The sequence below is a fragment of the Trachemys scripta genome, chromosome 4 (genome assembly GCF_013100865.1).
Source record: "Trachemys scripta elegans isolate TJP31775 chromosome 4, CAS_Tse_1.0, whole genome shotgun sequence".
In the NCBI taxonomy this organism is placed as follows: domain Eukaryota; kingdom Metazoa; phylum Chordata; order Testudines; family Emydidae; genus Trachemys; species Trachemys scripta.
The window spans coordinates 88,033,840-88,045,195 of record NC_048301.1 but is presented as its reverse complement, the minus strand read 5'-3'; the positions used below and the strand labels follow the sequence as shown (position 1 = coordinate 88,045,195).

The 11,356-nt window shown below is 40.3% G+C and overlaps 1 long non-coding RNA gene across 1 annotated transcript in view; it reads left to right on the top strand.

Moving 5' to 3' along the window:
• Positions 1-1,899: 1,899 nt before the first annotated feature.
• Positions 1,900-11,356, top strand: part of LOC117876807 — a 45,089-nt gene continuing 35,632 nt past the window's right edge. The window contains exon 1 of the long non-coding RNA XR_004645548.1: positions 1,900-1,984. This is a non-coding gene — a long non-coding RNA (uncharacterized LOC117876807). The remainder of the gene's footprint in view (positions 1,985-11,356) is intronic.

The window sequence follows — 11,356 nt, the reverse complement described above, 5'->3', positions numbered from 1 at the left end:
AACATTCCCAAAGCATTCACATTATCCTAAAAACACATCTGCAGTACTGATATTGTGCCATGTCATATTGATAGCTGGCTCATCCATGGCAACTGTTCAGACTTTAAGTTTACTTTTTTTTTAATTTCTTCATTGAAAAAAAAAACAATTGATCAGATTCAGTTTAGTGGATATAGTTACACACTCATCCAATTACAGGTATTGGTTGCCAGTTACTACACCTTAGCATCTGATATCCTCAAGATGGCTAAATAGGCACTATCTCATTTCTTTTGGGGTTAGCATTCCATAGCAAATTTATTTTCTACCTTATTGCAAACAAGACAGAGTGTATGCAAACCCTCTTGCAACATTTAATAAGATACTGGAGCCAGGACTAATTCTTTAAAAGGTGATCTACAAATAGTACTTGGAAAATGTGAACATGAAAGTTATATGCATAGAGTGCCCCCAAATAAACAAGGGGAGGAAGGAAGGCATTTTAGTTAATTGCTTATGCTTACTAACTTACCCCCACAACACATACACATTTACATCTGTGAAGAGCAGTTGCATGATGATGACTGGAGTGGTTCTGGTATGACATCCCAGCATGCACCATGCTCATGATGCACAAACACTATTCGGTCCACTGCAGAGAGGATAGTCTGCCTGTAAGGGTAAAGGTAATTTCTCTTTCTCTATTGTATTTTTCAGGTCAAAAAGAGGAACCATACATATTCAGTCTGTTCCTCATTTTCCATTAAGGAAAACAATAACAATAATGAATGTAAAGGAAGTTTCCCAGAAGCTTTTTATGCGTGCACAGCTCATCTGTAACAGGCCGCAGCAACTCTGAGAACAAAATGGTCGCAGTCTCTCACATAGAGCTCTCACAAATTTAAGAATGCAGTGTATGGAAAACAAAAGCATCAGTTTCATAGCTATGTGTGCCCCCTCCAAAGTTATGCTTTAAAATATATTTTAAACTTATTTTTATATCGTGTATTAGTATTTCAATATTAGAACAAAATACCCAGATATACCTAGCCCCTATAAGCAAGATTTTTCTGCGTCCGGCACTGATCTATGGTTGTGGACTGTCATTGAGTAGGAATAGCTTTTTGAAAGATCTAGGGTAAAAATCTTTCTAAATTGTAGAAACTTGTTTATTTGGAATGTTCAGTTTGTGAAGTACTTGCAGGTGACCTGTAACCTATCCCTCTATTTAGCACAGTGAAAATCTCCTTCTCCTTTTTTTTTGAGATCAGATGTGTCTGTAATCTGAGTAGCTGCAAGGACACAAGCATTTCGAGCCCTTTAAAGCTATCTGTGTTGACCTTGGCAGTGAGTGGAACCTGCACATTCTGCTGTGTTAGCTTTGCTTACCCACTTTCAGATGTCACCAGCCTCCAGTGTTGTGAAAGCGAGACAAGATCTGCATCACTTGGAAGAGATTCCGATTATAAATACACTGGAAGGCGAGCATGCTCCTGGGTGTGTTGTTTCACAGCAAAAACATTTTTTTCTCTAATACAGTTTTTCAAATACAAATGATCCAAATATGCCCAATGATTCACTTTCCTAGCACCGCATTCTGAGATGGTAAGCTCATCAGAGCTGAGGCCATGCCCTTGCATTTGTTTGTACTTCACCTAGCAAATTATCCTGATTTGGGCCTCTGGGAGCTATGGTAGCATAGCAATACGTTGAGGAAAACTTATCCCTTCCTGTGCAGCCATAGAGACTCCTGCCCACAGTGGAATGGGTCGTAGTTATACTTGTTTGTGCCTTTAGATTGTAAACTCTTCGGGCCAGAGACTGTTAATTGTTTGGCATGGTTTACCTAATTAAAGTACTCAGTATATCTAAGGTTATAAAAGTTTTCCATTTCTGTGCTTTTGTCTCCCTTGCAGGGTGCTACGTGCCAAGCACTGATGCTATGTGGATCAGCCTATAAGGGGCACAGAAAGACTGATGGCTCTCGAGTTCCCTTGAAATCCAGGTAGTGCACTCTTGCACAACCTTCTCTTCCCACTTCCCTTTTAGGGTTAGACCACACTGGGAAATTGGAATAATTATAGCTATGCTGGAATAACTCTCCATGTGAACATTCTGTTCTGGAATAAAATTGACTTTATGCAATTTTATTGGAGTAAAAGTCACTTTTATTTAGGAAGTGTCCACCCAGACAGTTATACCAGCATAGCTATAGTGATATGATTATACTGTTATAGTTTTGCTGGTCAATTTCCCAGTGTAGACAAATCCTTAAATATTGTAGACTGTATAATAGGTTTATTGCTATTTAAGATTGTCATTTAGTAATCTATTTGTCTTTCTGCAGGCTGAGTTTCTTTGTGACTAATGGAAATAAGAGGGCCCCTTATAAAATTATTTTGTAGAATTTGCTGATTTACTAGTTCTGTTAGGTTAACATGAAAGAAATAGGAGGAGATAGAGGTGCAAAGCCCATGTACTGCTCAGTTATTGGATATGCTTTTAGGGCCAAATGCAACAGTGGAGTTTGGCCCTTGTTTAATAATCTGTTTTATGGCAGGTTTGTGTTGTCAAGGGAAGATTAAAAGGCTGGCCTTGTCTCTAGGGATAGACACATGATGTGTGCGGAGTAGGGAAGGGATGCTATTAACCCTTCTCTCTGTTCTGGGATTGGCATTGATGGCCTCTGGATGGAGCTGTTGCTGGGCTTTTGCTTGGAGGGATGCTCACTGTGCAAAGGGGAGAGGGCTTTGAGGAAGAAAGAGGGGATAAGGGGCATACAAGCAAGAGTTGTGGAAGTCCCTGATGTTCTGACAGGCCAAGATCAACCCATCTAAGGACTCAGATAAGAGAATATTTAGTTGCCTTGATCTAATAGCACTACTATTGTCTGCATTAAGAGAGCTAAGGCTATAATAGGCTAGTTATATCGTGTTTGTGTTAATATGAATAACGTATACATATATGCATGCACACATATAGGGGAGGAGAAGAAGGTAAGTAAAGAAGGAATAGAGTAATGAATATTATTACTAAAAGCCTGAGTTTTATCTCAGTTTCTTGTACAGTTATGTTACTGCTATGTTTTGAGATAGAATATTACTGTAATGAGGATAATCAAATTCAGACACCAGAACTGAAAAGCACAACTGTAATGATACATGTCTCAAATATAGATATTAAGGATCTTGGTTTGTATTATTGTGGTTAGTCTGTAACCTCTGGATTGGGCTGCGTCTCAGTCAGACGCTACTGTAGTTTATTTCTAGGCATGGAATTAATTTTTTTCCTTGATTCTAGGGGAGTGTGGCTACATGTTGGTGCCCTGCGTCTGACACATGAGTGACAGACTTTTGTTTGTTATCAGGAGCTGCGGTCTTATCCTGGCTTTCTGCCTAACATATGCCTGATGGAGCTTGAAGCTGCTTGTAAGGATTGTGCAGTGTCTGCCAAATAATAGCCAGACACAAGAGCATTCTTTAACTAATTAGCAGGGTTTCCCCATCCAGTCATTGAACTCATTGGGATGTCTGCATCCTGTCCTTGCAGTAGTCTCAAGCCAGAAGTCTAGGACTGTCACTGGCCTTCATTCTTCAGCCTTCTGCATCCTGACAAAAGAAGTGCAGAGGCAAAGCATGAAGCACTTTTGTTCAGCATCAGTAGAAAGGGCAGACAAATGGCACAAGGATCAGCAAAATGAGTTATTGAACACGGGGCACTGATGAGTCGGGGGGAAAGTGGGTTAGACAGGGCAATGGGGAACAGAGACAGGATACAGTGGCTTAAGTGCAATCCTGTGCAATGATATGCATAGCACTATATTAATTTTTCATGATACTTCTGCTGTCACTCTAGAATGCTTCTGTACCTGAGAATGTAGAGGATCTAATCTTTGGAATTAAAGCAGGGCGTCCATGAAGGCCAGCCACAGGCACACATGCTTCTACCAGGGCCCATGACACTGTTTCACATCCAGCTGCTCAGTGCTCCATGATATACTCCAGGCACGGTGTTCTTGCTGGCTCAGCAGCACTGCTGCTCACACTCCTCATGGATTGCGAGTAACAAAGCATCCTGCCTTCCTGAAGCTCAGCATTGCTCTCTCATAACCCTCATTTCCACCCTTTCATGACCTGAATCCCTAGTTGGTGCATGACAGCATGACCAGTTGAGCTAAAAAAGGTCCTTGTACTGGCCATTCCGGTAAGAACTGTATTCTAATGTAGGTTTGTTTCAGAGGAACTCATTCTTTGCCTATCCTCCAGCAAAAGGTAGACCCAAACCAAAACCTCAGATCAGAACACATCAGAACTTCTGGGAGTGCTTGAAACCCAAATTCCAAATAACACACGAAGTAAGCCTTAAATCCAAAGATTCCTGAGCTCTGAGGTGCTTGAAATCTTGCAGTTTGAGCCTATCTCTGCTTCAACAGTGTTTTCTGTTGGGCAGGTAATCTGGGGATGCCTCACTGAGCTTTATAAACTTTGGAACATGAAAATTGGCTAAAGATTATGGGCAATTTAGATTGTTTCTGTCCAGCAATCAAACAATTAAAGCTGACGACAGAGGATCTTGTGATTAAAAACTAAGTTATGTCATTTTAGTACCTAGTAGCTTCCAAATTCCTGTAAATCAGCAAAGCATGTGCACTCACATGTACACAAGAACTAGTAATTACATGTTATTTTTATTAAACTTTATTTGATGTAGCCATGAATAGATAATATTCCATCTATGAAACAACACTTGTAGGACAACCCTAATGCAAAAGGGATACTTTAAGTATTGAGGTTATAAATAACAAGAAAAATAACTAATATCAGTTCCTGGACAACAATTAAGGTCAAAGCCTTATTATGGACGACTTATCATGTTTAAAGAACACTGCGCTGGCTGATTTAGTAGTATCCTTAATAGATTCAGATAAATTAATATATGGTGAACAGAAATATACATTAATATACATTATTTTGCTATATATGTTTCCCAAGAAGAAGAATGCCCCATGTTTTTGTGCTCCAGCATTCCAGAGTGCGTGCATATAGATATCACCAACCATAAAACAAATGAAATATGAATGGAGTAATTTTCAGCTGGTATCTGTTAATAAATGTCCAACACTATACACTGTCATAGCACCGGCTATTCAAGGATCTTAAAACGCTTACAAACATTAATTAATAAAGCTTTGTGAATGAATAAAGTTGCACAGGTGCATGTGTGCGCGCGCACACACACACACACACTCCACGTTAGGCTGTTGGCGTCCGGCTGCATGCTGCACAAATGTGTCTCCTACAGTAAGCCATAGAGCATTGCCTATCACCAAGTCAATCTGCATGCCTCCAGTTATTTAACAGCACACTTCCTTATTTATTTATTATATATATATTATTTGTATTAATATAGCACCTATGAGCCCTAGTCATGAACAAGCACCTCATTGTGCCAGGTGACTTACAAACACAGAACAAAAGATGGTCTCTACCCCAAAGAGCTTATAATCGAAGTATGAGATGAGACAGCAAGAGATAGTTAGATGGGGGAGTACGAGGAAACAATGAGACAGCATTGGCCAGCATGGTGGGCAGTGGTATCCGCACACCAGTAGTCTAGCCATTTTCAAGTTTTTTGTAGGCATCCTGGGAAAGAAGTTTGATGGAGGATAATGAGGTGGCTTGCCGCTATTTACAGGGAGCTCCTCCCACGCGTGAGGGGGGCAGCATGGGAGAAAGCACAAAGGTCCTTGTTAGAAAATTTAACAAGTTGATGATGACAGATGACATCATAGGCCAATCAGAGGCAGGAGTCAACATCTCAGTAGTGAATGAGATGACAGCTAGGCTGGGGATAGGCCATAAAAGATCTTGAATGTGAAAGTAAGTAGCTTGAGTTTGCTGTGATAAAGAAGGGGAACCAGTGGAGGGATGCAAAGAGATAGGTGACAAGATCAAAGTGATGAGCAAGGGAAATGATCTTTGCAGCAGCATTCTAGATGGATGTGAGCCAGGCGAAGTTGCATTTATTAATGACAGAAGGATGGTGCAGTAATCCAAACACAAGATAAGAGCCTGGCTGAGAGTTTGGATAGGAAAGACTGTATCTTAGAAACATTATGCAGAAAGAACCGACAAAATTTAGACATAGCCTGGGTGCGAGGACCTAGAGAGAAATGTCTTTTCCCTTCCTCCACAGAACCTGTGTCTCTGCTCCTTTCTAGCTTTAAGTCTTGGTTTTTCAGTTCCAGACTTAGGCAGCCTGAGTCTGTGACGTTAACACTATGTCAACAGTGCTGACAACTCTCATAGTGTTAAGAATTTTTGTTAAAGTTCAAGCTGCTGGATTCAAGAGGTTGCATGAGAATTTCAGCTTTCATTTTAAAAAATTGGTTTTTAGCCCTCATGGTAGCAAAATAAAACTGGAAAATGGGACCCAACTGTGCACTCTGATTGCTCAGAAACAAGGAAATAGAAAGAATGTAACATTTATTATTTTATAAAATAATCTCATGATTTTTACAACAATTTCATGATTTTTTCAGTGCCTGACTAATTTTTTGAACACTTGAGATTGGCATTCCTGTGTCAGCATCACTTTAGACTTTTTACACAGCTCTTGTAGCTGCTGCCATGTCTCTCTTGGCCCCCTGTGCCTTCCTGCAGTATCAGAAACGTCTCTGATAGCCTGATGCTACAATATCAATGCACTGGATCTGATTACTTACCACCTACTGATATTGCATTTCTGTAGTTAAGAATTCCAAGAACATGTTTGGCTTCCTTATAATTGTGCCAAATATATTGGAGGTAATAATAAGAATACCTTGCACTTATATCCCTATTAATCCACAAAGATAGATGGTTGTTCTTCCTATTTTACAGCTGAGGTTAATGGCTTGATTGGAAACAGCAGGTACTCATCTTCTATGAAAAACTGGACCATAAATAACTTGTTCCATCACATACTGTATCAGTGACAGAGTCAGGAATAAAATCTACAGTCTTTTATTTGTATAGGTTCAGAATTGTGGTAGGCACTTTGCAGATAGATAAGAAGGTGAGGTCCCTGCCCTGAACAGCATAGAACTGATGACAAGCAATATCCATACAGATCCTTGTAGCTGCTATTGCTAACTAAGGCCTTGTCTTCAAAATGCAGGAAAGGTTTGTTCTTAACTTGAGTTAACTAATTCAAGGTGAAATCCTAGTGGTGACAAGGTAGTTAACAGGTTAGGTAAATATGAGGCTCCCGATAAGTTTTAATTCAACCTGACAACTCATGTGAAAACTACAGACTTCCTTGTCTTCACTAGGATTTTATCTTGTGTGAGTAAACTCCAGTTCTGAACACCTTTTTGCATTGAAGACTAGTCCTATGCTTTATAGATCAACCTCTTGACCTCTAGAGGTAGCTAGCTGTGATTGCTTCATGCCTTCAAAGTTGCAGACTGACTTTATTAAACATTAAACACTGCAGAACACTACAGGTCCCCTGCTCTAACCTCTTCTTAAGTGAATTTGATACAATCATGCTCTGGTATCATTTCCTTGTCTATATTCTATATTGTGTTTCTTTCTGCCTGCTGCCTCGGGATTTGCTCTCTAACCACTAACACCTCATGCTTTCCATTGCCATAATTGAGCCATGATCACAACCTGCCAGAGTAATATTGAGTTTATTTCTGCACTGTTGCATACTGACAAATTCACCATTATGCAAATGCAAAGTACTCTATTTAGGAAGGAACAATCAGTTGCACACATACAAAATGGGAAATGACTGCCTAGGAAAAGGATCTGGGGGTCATAGTGGACCACACGCTAAATACGAGTCAACAGTGTAACACTGTTGCAAAAAAAGTGAACATCGTTCTGGATGTATTAGCAGGAGTGTTGTAAGCAAGACATGAGAAGTAATTCTTCTGCTGTATTCTGCTCTGATTAGGCCTCAACTGGAGTATTTTATCCAGTTCTGGGTGCTACATTTCAGGAAGGATGTGGACAAATTGGAGAGAGTCCAGAGAAGAGCAATAAAAATGATTAAAGGTCTTGAAAACATGACCTATGAGGAAAGGTTGAAAAAATTGGGTTTGTTTAGTCTGGAAAAGAGAAGACTGAGAGGGGACATGATAACAGTTTTCAAGTAAGTAAAAGGTTGTTACAAGGAGGAGGACGAAAAATTGTTTTTCTTAACCGTTGCGGATAGGACAAGAAAGCAATGGTCTTAAATTTCAGCAAGGGAAGTTTATGTTGAACATTAGGAAAAACTTCCTAAATGTCAGGATGGTTAAGCACTGGAATAAATTGCCTAGGGAGGTTGTGGAATCATCATCATTGGAGTTTTTTAAGAGCAGGTTAGACAAACATCTGTCAGGGATGGTCTAGATAATACTTAGTCCTGCCACGAGTGCAGGGGACTGGACTAGAAGACCTCTTGAGGTCCCTTCCAGTCCTATGATTCTGCTCATAGTGCATAATTAGAACATTGGATCCAACTTCTTCACAATAGTCAGACAAATAAAGTCAAAAACTGCATAAATACAACCCTCCAGCTCATAAAAATATATCCTTTAGGTGGAGAAAGCAGGCCTCTAGTGACACCTGAGAACCCTTTTTACCTATATATCTTACATAAACCTGCATTATGCTGATTACTGAAAAGAGAGCAAGAAACTTCTGCTTTTCCTGCTGGAGTCAATGGGAATCTTGCAGGTTTCCTGCTCCTCTCCCTTGGGCTTGCTTCAGTTTTCATCAGCCAACTTTGCACTTAGTTATTTGTGGACCTATCAATTCAACAGCAAGTAAGAAAATTGGCTATGTGTAAACTAAAGTCTGTGGCAGCAGTCTGAGTTTAGTTGTCTGAATGGAATTTCTCTTGTGTTGGTAGTGATGATTTATCTTTGGAGGTAATGGAAATTAATTTAACTTCTGACCCTCCTGCCAGTTGAAAATGCCTATGTGTTGAGCCATATTCAGCACATAGGCAGCAAAGCTGTTGTACTCATCTAGCACTGCTGAGGTGGAAAGGTGGAGACTGCAAGTTCTATAACTGCTCATTAAAGTGAGAGGTTAACTAGTTTCTTTATTCAAGGGGCAGAACTAAGCTTGATTCCCTACCTCAGTTTCACATGACCCAGGAGACAGCTGCTTAGAGAGCGACACACCAGTATATAATGGGCTAAAGTACGGTACTTGAGAGCTGGGGGTGACCTTTCAGTACCCTATTGCTGAGGTGGGAGGGCATTATGCCTATTTAAACCACAAGGCCTCCTGGGAGTGAGGGGAGAATGGCCAGCAGTTCTTGCTACATCTTTTTAAAAGGTACCCCCAGCATACTCCCCCAGAGTAATCCTGTTGGTGCTTCTCAGTGAACTGGCCAGACTGGGACTTTTCCACAATGCTTCCCCACTCAAACATGTCCATACTAGAGCATGGAGCACTGCAGTCTATGATGGCCCATCTGGGAAATGCCACTGGCTTGGGCTGGAGGGATCTGTCTTCCAGGCTTGTACAATTCTATTCGGTCAGATCCTCAGCCCCATATGCACTCCTACTGGAGTTAACAACGCTTTTGCCCAAGTAAGAAGTCAAGAATTGGGTTCTTGTAAATGATGAAGTTGGAGAGAATGTGGCCCCACATTCACCTCTGGGGCTAAGTATCTAACCTTGAGCCTCCTACCTCCCATTTAAGTCAATTGCAAAGCTTCCATTGACTTCTGTGGGAGAAGGATTGAACCTCTTGAGATGAAAGCCACCGTGTTGTTTCAAGAATGTGATCAGTACCAAAAAAAAAAAAAAAAAAAAGCTCTGTGTGTCTGTATATACAGATGTAGAGAATATATGATTACTGATCTTCGTGCAGTATTTATTCCCCTATGTAAGGAGAGGGCGATCTCATAAATGACCTAATTTCCACAATTCCTGTTCTATTCTGTGATGACAGTACTCTCCCGATGTTAATCTGTTGCTATCTATAACTATCATGCTGAAATGCATTACTACTGAATTTGTCTCTGCAAGAAAATCTTTTTCAGTAAGGTTTTGTCAATGCAAACTGGGCAACAGGGACTTTTGACAATACGTCATACCATGATGGTACATGGAATGATTTACTGAGAAAAGACATTTGTTTTGTAAGTGTTGTTACAGTGGGAGCAAGAAGTGTATAAGAAACTGCATGTTAGAGGTGGAAGAGAGAGAATATGCCCTGTATGGTGTCTTTAGCTTCATAAACAAATCAATACAGCATTTAAATCCCTTCCCCACCTTGCTTTTAAACATGTAGCTTACAGGAAATATCATCTTCCACAGAGAATCACAGCACGCCAGTATTTTTGTTAAAGATGTTAAAGGTCCATGCTGAAGGAAGTGGTAATGGTTGCACCAATTAGAAACCACTTATGAACTGGGGGGGTTGGTTTTTGCACCAGCCAAATGAGTCAGTAAGAAATTCAGCCAGCCTGCAGAAGGCTTCTTTCTATTCTACTGAACAGGTCTGAGCTGTGGGGAGTGGAAGTGGGAGTTAGAGGGCTTCATTATGTTCATGAATCTAAAATTCATGTAGAGAAGGGTCTCCACCTGGGTTCAAAGAATTAAATTTAAAAATAGTTACTGCATCTCTGAACTGGATTTGCTGACATGACCTATGATCAGCTTCCAGCCAAGTTCCAAAGCCTGCCTGGCCAAATATCAATTCATTTTCTTTAATAAATCTACCTGGTCTCTTTCCATCATTGGCAAGGTTTTTCAGGTTTCAATTAACTTCATTATACTTTTATGTATTTCGTCATTCCTACTATAACATTTGAGCAAAAAGAAATAGTTACTGTCAGAATGGAAAACTTGCCCTCACCTACTAGTGAGCCCTGGGCTGGGTTCATTTGGCAAGGAGATCATCACTTGCAAGGGGAGCAGCTTGTGTCTCTTTGTGAAGGGGGAACAAATGATATTGCTTAGCACCTATACAGAGAATTTCATCCATAGAGCTCAAAGCATGTTAGAGGTGGGTAAGTATCATTTTCCCAACTATTTTACAGATGGGGAAACTGAGGTACCCAGAGAGGTGAAATGATTTGATCAAGGCCAAACAGTGACTCAGAGGTAAGAAACATGTGATCTGCTGCTCCTGTATCGAACTCCCAGTTCTCTGCCTTTTGATCACATCTTCTCATTTTCAAAACAACCCAAAGGAGAACAAGTGAGGAGCAGGGGGACTCAAAAAGAAAGTAATCATGAACTTTATTAACAGACCTTCAGCCGAGTGGAAATGATTTCACCCTCTTTTAAGGACAAACTTCGATCTGAGCTATTACTCCGTCAGTGAGGTGAACAACAATGAAGTTTACCTTTGGATTTACAACCATTAAAAAAAAAAATCA